Source organism: Procambarus clarkii, chromosome 77 (assembly GCF_040958095.1).
Source record: "Procambarus clarkii isolate CNS0578487 chromosome 77, FALCON_Pclarkii_2.0, whole genome shotgun sequence".
In the NCBI taxonomy this organism is placed as follows: Eukaryota; Metazoa; Arthropoda; class Malacostraca; order Decapoda; family Cambaridae; genus Procambarus; species Procambarus clarkii.
Genome location: NC_091226.1, coordinates 15,339,678 through 15,350,024, shown reverse-complemented (window position 1 = coordinate 15,350,024; position 10,347 = coordinate 15,339,678). Strand labels below are relative to the sequence as shown.

The 10,347-nt window shown below is 43.9% G+C and overlaps 1 protein-coding gene across 4 annotated transcripts in view; it reads left to right on the top strand.

Moving 5' to 3' along the window:
* Positions 1 to 624: 624 nt before the first annotated feature.
* LOC123747164 (mucin-17) overlaps positions 625 to 10,347 on the top strand; it is a 143,210-nt gene continuing 133,487 nt past the window's right edge. For all 4 annotated transcript variants that reach the window (XR_011224896.1, XR_011224895.1, XM_045729195.2 and 1 more), the window contains exon 1: positions 625 to 1,137. The gene's annotated coding sequence lies outside the window, so the exon portion shown is untranslated. The remainder of the gene's footprint in view (positions 1,138 to 10,347) is intronic.

The window sequence follows — 10,347 nt, the reverse complement described above, 5'->3', positions numbered from 1 at the left end:
CCCCGCCTTTCTAACCAATCTATTTTTCCTCTTATGTGTATGTATGTGTTTTGGGGAATAAGGGGAAATGAGCAGATAAAAAAAATCAGGAAGAAATGAAATTGAAGAACAATGAGATGGAAGAAAAAGAATGAAGGGAAGCGATAAAAACAATTTGGCAGAAGACAAATGAAGAATAAGAATAAGGAGGAAGAAGAGGGAGTAGGAACAACAAGAACCAGAATTGTTTACATCTATAATATCCAAAAATTGGCGAAACACCTTAATCATATTGATTTTTTTTTGCAGGAATTATATTGATGACCCACATAGACCCCATCTCCTTCAAGACAGTAACCATATTATGGGTCAGTAATCCATACTCTCTAACTCACTCATACTCATGAGTAACTCATACTCAAAATAGTCTAGAGCATTGAGAATGTACCCATAGCCTTTGGGTTGTTGAACTGCCATGAATCAATCAAAATTACATGTGCATAGAGTTTGTGTGTAAAGAGAGAAAGGGTGGGGGGGTGGTGGGAAGGGGGTGGGGGCGGGGGAGCGTGCGTGTGCGCGTGAGCATCCTCCCGGCCTGTAGGTAGAGCGAGGAAGGAGTGCTCAGTATCCGCTCAGTGCTGTGACTGAGAGGAAGAGCTGCGAGTTTTGCGAGTTTATCTCCTCTTCAAGAGGGAACCGAGTGTGTCCCTTTCTTCCCAGACGCAGCCCCGCCCTTAAAAGCCATTTCAATCACCATTAATCACCCCGAATTGTGCTTGTGTAGACAAACATCGCAGCTGGTGTTCGAGATAGTAACTACTTTGAATCATCTTAAAGAAAAGTCCCCTGTCTTCAAAGCGAATATTGCTTGAATAGAACCGATATTAACGTGATTGACAAGTTACAACATATATTCAAGAGGATTTGAGTTTTAGGTGCTTTCCAATACGTAAGAAAATCTATTGTGTAACAGCTGGCCTGATAGATCTTGTGACGGCTCGGCGCTGATACAGTCCTCTTGAAAATGTATAATTAAAGGTATTGTGGAAATATTAATATTGACAGAACCCGATTTTTGGGTTTTAAGACGACGATTGCACAGTGGAATAGCTGCCTTCTGCAAGATGATTTGCAGCACGAAGGGTTAATGCATTGAAGGTAATGGAATGATGAGGGGTATGAGTTGTGTGTGTGCTTTTCTGGGGTGATTATGTTGATAAACATGGGAAATGTGGCATGGTATGTTGGGGTATGGTCATGTTGGGGGGGGAGGGGGATGATGTGGGTGTTAATTTCTTTACAGTGTGTGTGTGTGTGTGTGTGTGTGTGTGTGTGTGTGTGTGTGTGTGTGTGTGTGTGTGTGTGTGTGTGTGTGTGTGTGTGTGTGTGTATTTACTATTTGTACTCACTATATGTGTCTGCAGAGTCGAGTTATTAGCTCTTGGACCCCTCCTTTCTAAGCAATATATTTTTCATCCATTATGTGCACTATGAATATATTTCTCTCTTAAAACACACACACACACAATGCACTATAAACACAGGCTATTTAACACAAGGGGAACACGCACAAGGGGACACAGGTGGAAACTGAGTGCCCAAATGAGCCACAGAGATATTAGAAAGAACTTTTTTAGTGTCAGAGTGGTTGACAAATGAAATCCATTAGGCAGTGATGTGGTGGAGGCTGACTCCATACACAGTTTCAAGTGTAGATATGATAGAGCCCAATAGGCTCAGGAATCTGTACACCTGTTGATTGACGGTTGAGAGGCGGGACCAAAGAACCAGAGCTCAACCCCCGCAAACACAACTAGGTGAGTACTAGGTGAGTACACACACACACACACACACACACTCCCAGGGAGCAGTCCGTAGCAGCTGTCTAACTCCCAGGTACCTATTTACTGCTAGGTAACAGGGGGGCATCAGGGTGAAAGAAACTCTGCCCATTGGTTCCAGCCTCCGCCAAGAATCGAACCCAGGCCATTGGGATTACGACCCCCGAGCGCTGTCCACTCAGCCGCAAGGGCCGTGTGCACGCGTGCGTGCGTGCGTGCATGTACGTACTCACCTAGTTGTACTTGCGGAGGATGAGCTCTGGCTCTTTGGTCCCTCCTCTCAACTGTTAATCAACTCAACATTTGCGTGTGCGTGTGCGTGCGCGTGTTTGTCGATCGTTCTGGTGTGATATTTTCTCACCAATTATAGACGCAGGTGTGAATTATAGCATGATTATCTTGCCAATTAACTGTTGTTATTGTTATAAACAGCCTCCTGGTGCTTCGGAGCTCATTAACTGTTTAATAACTGTAAACAAAGCCGCCAAAGATTGAGGAAAGCTGTACTGGTTCGTAAATGCTTGCGTAACTACTTCGTGAATCTGGCCCCAAGTTATCTCAAGTCAAGCCTGGCCCCCAACCGGGCTTGGAAGAGTAAAACCCCAGAACCCAGTCCAGGTATACTCAAGGTATACCCCACACACACACCCAACGGTACCTAAAAACCCGTGTTATCACAGAGTATAACCCCGATCCGTAATATAATAGATATATGTAGTTCAGGACTCAATAGATATATGTAGTTCAGGACTCGATAGATATATGTAGTTCAGGACTCAATAGATATATGTAGTTCAGGACTCAATAGATATATGTAGTTCAGGACTCAGAATGGATCTATATACCATCTACGACCAGGACTAGACTTATAGATAGTCTACGAACTAGACTTACAGATAGTCTACGAACTAGACTTATAGATAGTCTACGAACTAGACTTATAGATAGCCTACGAACTAGACTTATAGATAGTCTACGAACTAGACTTATAGATAGTCTACGAACCAGACTTATAGATAGTCTACGAACTAGACTTATAGTCTACGAACTAGACTTATAGTCTACGAACTAGACTTATAGATAATCTACGAACTAGACTTATAGATAGTCTACGAACTAGACTTATAGATAGTCTACGAACTAGACTTATAGATAGTCTACGAACTAGACATAGATAGTCTACGAACTAGACTTATAGATAGTCTACGAACTAGACTTATAGGCCTATAGGCAAAGTCTAGTTCAAAGGCAAAGAACTAGACAGAGTTCTTTGCCTAGTTCAAAGCAAAGCAAAGTACGTCCGTGTTGCTCAAACTCTATAAACATTGTTTTTAAAATGATTCACTGGTTTTTAGAGCTTTAAAATATATTGGAAATTATGAAGCAGAGAACTAGGATGACTCTGTAGCTGATGGACGGAATCTAAGGCCAGGATAGAGCCTGCGGATAGGAGGATAAGACAGGAATCGACTTGAGAATGGTTCTTGGTTATCTTGAGATGATTTCGGGGCTTAGTGTCCTTGCTTCCCGGTCCTCGACCAGGCCTCCACCCCCAGGAAGCAGCCCGTGACAGCTGACTAACTCCCAGGTACCTATTTTACTGCTAGGTAACAGAGGCATAGGGTGAAGGAAACTCTGCCCATTGTTTCTCGCCGGCGCCTGGGATCGAACCCAGGACCACAGGATCACAAGTCCAGCGTGTTGTCTGCTCGGCCGACCGACTCCCAGGACGGTCCAGAACGGACCGAAACGTCTTCGTCCCTTCACTTTCTAGTGTGTGGTCTGGTCAACATATTTCAGCCACGTTATTGTGACTTATCATCGACAAGACAGGAGCTAGGATATGAAAAATTAATGAAGAAACGATACCCAACCACTTGGGTTGGACGGTAAAGCGACGGTCATGCTTCTTGCAGGTCTGTGTTCAATCCCCAAGCGTCCAAGTGGTTAGGCACCATTCCTTTCCTCCATCCAACACTATATCCTCCTCATATATCTTTCAAACGCTATATTAGTCGTAATAGCTAGTGCTTTCTCCTCATAATTACCTTACCTTGGACAATCGGCAATCGAACATCGACCTGCAAGAAACGAGGCTGTATCGTCCACTCCAAGTGGACGACAATTAAAACAAAATGTAATTATAGAAAGCCTTCAGTTATTTTCATGATCTACGAGAATGTGTGTTAAGAGTAAGATAAGATAAGGTAAGATTATTATGAGAAGTAAGCTTGGCTATATAACTGAAGTATAAGTATAAGAAAGTATGAAGTATAAGAAAGTATAACATACTTTCTTCTGAAGTATGTGTGTCTTGATATAGCTAGAGTGCATAGTCAAGTTCTTCACGGAGGGACAGAATGCAGAACTCTCTATGGGGAAACAGAATACAGAGTTGACCAGGCCACACACTAGAAGGCGAAGGGACGACGACGTTTCGGTCCGTCCTGGACCCTTCTCACAATCGACTTGAGAATGGTCCAGGACGGACCGAAACGTCGTCGTCCCTTCACCTTCTAGTGTGTGATCTGGTCAACATACTTCAGCCACGTTATTGTGACTCCTCGCCTGCAGAATACAGAGTTCTTCATCGTAGGGCAGAAAACATAATTTAGTTACAGTTCCCCGTACACAAATACAACATCTCTCGGATTCCAGCAGAAAATTCAAAACACATAATTAAAACATTCTGACTTCTACTCCCGGAGTGAAATACCCGACGGAGGCTTCAATTACCCACAACACTTCACATATACATTTTTGAATTACACCAAAAACCAACAAAATACCTTTTTATAGCTAATAAATACCATAACCCCCACTTTGAATAATGGAGAAAATATGGATTCAAGGGTCTTCGAATCCAATTAAAATCAATGACATAAAGACTGTTGACCAGACCACACACTAGAAGTTGAAGGGACGACGACGTTTCGGTCCGTCCTGGACCATTCTCAAGTCGATTAGTGTGTGGTCTGGTCAACATACTTCAGTCACGTTATTGTGACCGGGGGGTAGAAATAGCCTAAGCTACTCTATCCCTTTGAGATGTATTTCTTGTCTCAATAAACATACTTGAACTTGAACTTGTTATTGTGACTCATCGCCTGCACATAAAGATTGCCCGAAACGCTTTGCGTAATAGTGGCTTTAGGCATTGTATGTACTAGCTCTATCTATTAATCCAACAAACTTTGTAAAATCTCTATGTATGTACCTTACCTAAATAAACATTTATATTTAAAATAAACGAATAAGGATTGACAATGTGTTTATAGACGAAAATAGTCTGGGTTTGCAGGTCAAAACTGTATTGCATATTGCAAGCTATAGATGATCACACAGCACCCGAGTTGCAACTGTGAATTATTCGGAGTCTTGCAATAGGGGGCTGAAATGTCATAGATGCTGTTATTGGCCTCCGCTTGCCGATTGGTGCTAATCTGGTGATCTAATTTCAGCTGGGAGTTTAATCTAACTTTTTATCCCGTGTCTTGATGACTGGGATTAAAAACAAATTTTATTGGTTGTTTTGTGCACCTCTCATTCTACCTTCACATTGTTTTACTTTACTTAAATTTCCTTTTTAAAAAGTAAGTAAAATTTAAAAAGTAAGTAAATTTAAGTAAAAGTAAACTTACTTTTACTTAAATTTCCCAAGTTTACACATTTTTCCATTTTTTTTTTAACTTATGTAATAGTCATTTAGCTTTGAACTCTCGACCGGGAAATGTGGGGTTATTGCACACAGAAATCACAATAGCGTGATGTATCAAATGAACAAATCCACAAGGACGGAGGTTCGAATCCTCATCACGGCCCTTGTGGATTTGTTCATCTGATACATCACGCTATTGTGATTTCTGTGTGTAATGAAGTAAGGGCGAAGAGGTACAACGGCCTATTGACATAGCTCGAGTGCAGGGGGGAGTTGTGTAAAACCCTGGTTTGTGTCTCGGAGAGGCTGCAGGATCAAAGTTAGGTACAACTTCTAGTTTCAACTCTTTTTGACCATGTCGAAGCACAGTCGATTCAGGCATTTCTGAGATGATCTCGGACGCAGGTTCGAATCCTCGTCACGGCCCTTGTGGATTTGTTCATGGGTTTATTCTCGAAACAGACCCAATCAAATGTCTTCCAATCAGCCGTAGACATAATCAGGAACAATATTACTTCTGTCTCTTTTCTCTTGCTGAGGAGAAAGTGATGCAGAAAGCCAACACCAACAGCAAGATTTTACTGTCAATATCAGGAGAAAGGGCTAAGGAAAGGGTCTGTATGACTATGACACCACTAAGGGGATAAAGGACAGACTAACAACTTGATTAAGATAATGAAGGAACAATGCCCAACTACTTTAACTATCCCCAACTAAACTATCACCTCTGTCACATGGGATGGGAGCTATTAGAACAAAGCACCAAGCCATTACGACTATATAGCACTGGGAAGAGGTCAGGATATAAGGATTTGGGATGGGACGGAGGGAAAGGAATGGTGCCCGACGATCGGGGATTGAACGCCGACCTGCATGAAGCGAAACCGACACTCTACCAGTGCTTGGGTGATCCTGTGAGAAGCGCGTACAAATATATAAGAGCAGAGGAAATAAGGAACTATCATGATAAGAATGAGACATCAGAGGTCCCATCTGACTCATGATCTTAAAAAAAAATGGGACAAATTGACAAAGGTTTGCGTTAAAAAATGACAAGTTCGTGAAACTCTCTCTTATCTAAGACCACTCTGGGACACCCTCACTTTAACCAGGACATCTATGAAGAGTAGGAGCCTTACTTAACTAAGATATTTACACAAGACTCGTCTTATCCAAACTGTAAATACTTCACTAAGACTGTCATAACCAAAGTGGAAATACGACACTTAAGACTTATAACCAAACTGTAAATACTTCACTAAGACTTATACCCAAAGTGGAAATACTTCACTAAGACTTATAACCAAAATGGAAATACGACACTAAGACTGTCAGAACCAAAGTGGAAATACCACACTAAGACTTATACCCAAAGTGGAAATACCACACTAAGACTTATACCCAAAGTGGAAATACCACACTAAGACTTATACCCAAAGTGGAAATACCACACTAAGACTTATACCCAAAGTGGAAATACTACACGATGACAAATCACCCAGAAACAATAGAGGGCCAATCACATCAGCGACACAAACAAAAGACATTGATGCCCCCACTAAAGTGAAGCACGAGATGCGCACTGAGCCAATTCATACAAAGCGGTAATCAGTGAAGAATCAAGAGTGTGTCAACGCCGTAAATCATCACTTTAATGGTGATGAATGCAATAAATTTTTAACTAAAGACTGGCTGGCCGCGGCCGGTCAATAAGTTTGAATTGAGTGATTGAAATGGCAAATCACCCGAGCAATAACAATGTGGTTGATCAATAGGTTTAGAGTTGGCCTTGAGGTCTATCATCCTCTTTGGGGTCATTAAGGCCACCATAGATGGCCTTAATGACCCAAACACCACCACGAAACAACCAGAAAGAATACTTTTGTCTTGAACATCGTTCAGCAGTGAACGCCCGCACGCACGCACGCGCGCGCGCGCGCGCACACGCGCGCACGCACACACACACACACACACACACACACACACACACACACACACACAGACAGAGGGGGCCTCGTAGCCTGGCGGATAGCGCGCAGGACTCGTAATTCTGTGGCGCGGGTTCGATTCCCGCACGAGGCAGAAACAAATGGGCAAAGTTTCTTTCACTCTGAATGCACCTGTTACCTAGCAGTAAATAGGTACCTGTGTGTTAGTCAGCTGTCACGGGCTGCTTCCTGGGGGTGGAGGCCTGGTCGAGGACCGGGCCGCGGGGACACTAAAAGCCCCGAAATCATCTCAAGATAACCTCAAGATAAGATAACCCTTCTATAAACCCACCATTAATCAACGTTATACGAAAAACTGCACTAAAATATGCCATAATTACATTGAGAATATTAAAATACATCTTCACAACCTGACGCCTAGACTAGAGGAAAACATTAAACAAGATTAGCGAGGTAATTACGGCAATAATTATCATTCTCCTGGAACTGGGCATTGTCTATTCCAGCTGATATTAATCTGAGTGTTCTAAGACACACTTATATAGCTTTGGCTTTCCTCGTTTTGACACGGGAGACATCTCCCGTCACGCAGGGAGCAGTCGCACCTCCACAGATCTCCAGTATCGGCTCTTGATACTGGTAATGGCTCAAAAGGGTCACCACTTACGGGCTATTCATGCCCGTGCCACCTCTTGGGTGGCTTAATCTTCATCAATCAATCAAATCTCGTTTTGATTGTAATTTGGTGTGGAAGATCATTTCTGGAGCTGTGGCGTCGTTAATGTGCTTGAAGATGTGTGATTATGTTTTTATGTGATGGAGAGGAAACGAGGAATTGAAGTCAGTGAATTCCTTCAATATATTTACTCTATTGCTCCATCTATCTCCTCCTTTCTTTCCTTTCTTCCCTTGAGGTTATCTTGAGATGATTTCGGGGCTTTAGTGTCCCCGCGGCTCGGTCCTAAACCAGGTCTTCACTCCCAGGAAGCAGCCCGTGACAGCTGACTAACTCCCAGGTACCTATTTTACTGTTAGGTAACAGGGGCATAGGGTGAATCAATCCCTCCATATATCCTTAATTTTCCCCTTCCTCCTTCTATCCCTACTCTCATCATCCTGCTTTTCTCCATTTCTTTACCTATTCTCTTCCTATATATGTACCTAACTCCTTTCTCCAAGACGTGGGTTTCAAGACACGTTCAACACAACAAAAAATCAAAATTCGCATTTGTAACAAACAAAATAGCTTTTGGCAAACTAAGATTGCTTTAACCTCATCACAAAATCACAACTACTACTTTACAAGTTCATTCCCAATACCTGGTTGATGGGGTTCTGGGAGTTCTTCTACTGCCCAAGCCCGGCCCGAGGCCAGGCTTGACTTGTGAGAGTTTGGTCCACCAGGCTGTTGCTTGGAGCGGCCCGCAGGCTCACATATACCTGGTTGATGGGGTTCTGGGAGTTCTTCTACTGCCCAAGTCCGGCCCGAGGCCAGGCTTGACTTGTGAGAGTTTGGTCCACCAGGCTGTTGCTTGGAGCGGCCCGCAGGCCCACATATACCTGCTTGATGGGGTTCTGGGAGTTCTTCTACTGCCCAAGTCCGGCCCGAGGCCAGGCTTGACTTGTGAGAGTTTGGTCCACCAGGCTGTTGCTTGGAGCGGCCCGCAGGCCCACATATACCTGCTTGATGGGGTTCTGGGAGTTCTTCTACTGCCCAAGTCCGGCCCGAGGCCAGGCTTGACTTGTGAGAGTTTGGTCCACCAGGCTGTTGCTTGGAGCGGCCCGCAGGCCCACATATACCTGCTTGATGGGGTTCTGGGAGTTGTTCTACTGCTCAAGCCCGGCCCGAGGCCAGGCTTGACTTGTGAGAGTTTGGTCCACCAGGCTGTTGCTTGGAGCGGCCCGCAGGCCCACATATACCTGGTTGATGGGGTTCTGGGAGTTGTTCTACTGCCCAAGCCCGGCCCGAGGCCAGGCTTGACTTGTGAGAGTTTGGTCCACCAGGCTGTTGCTTGGAGCGGCCCGCAGGCCCACATATACCTGGTTGATGGGGTTCTGGGAGTTGTTCTACTCCCCAAGCCCGGCCCGAGCCCAGGCTTGACTTGTGAGAGTTTGGTCCACCAGGCTGTTGCTTGGAGCGGCCCGCAAGCCAATACAACTTCATATTCTACAATTTTAAAATTTGTAGACTAGTAGAAGACACATGTAGACTGCAGATAGATCGATACGTCTACTCAATAGCTCGGTCAACAGAGTTTTGGCCTCCCACACATAGGGTCCAGCGTTCGAGTCTCCTAGAACCCATGTGAATGAAATACCTAATCTATAGTTATTCAAGAACTGTAGGACATCGCCCACCCCAGTCACCAGATAATCCAAGAGCTCCTTCAATTACTCAATATATAACAGCTAAATACAAGTGTATGATATAAAATGGTAAACGATAATTAATATTAAACGATAATTAATATTAAACGATAATTAGTATTAAACGATAGTAATATTAAACGGGCGAGAGATTAGACTAGAAAGTAACCCTCCACTCCTGTATCTGGTGTCTCGAACCTTGACTCAATTAGAGGGTAAGCTAAACACCCTACACTTCATTTCTTCAGAAGAGCAAAGTCAACCCGTATAACTTTACGGGTTATTCATGCCCGTGCCACCTTTAGAGTGGCTTAATCTTTACACATCTGAAGACAATGAGTGGTTACCTTACCTTGAGGTTGCCTTGAGGTGCTTCCGGGGCTTAGCGTCCCCGCGGCCCGGTCGCCGACCAGGCCTCCTGGTTGCCGGACTGATCAACCAGGCTGTTGGACGCGGCTGATCGCATCCTGACGTATGAGCCACAGCCTGGTTGATCAGGTATCCTTTGGAGGAGAAAGTCAACACACAAGACAAGAATGTGATGATGAAGGCA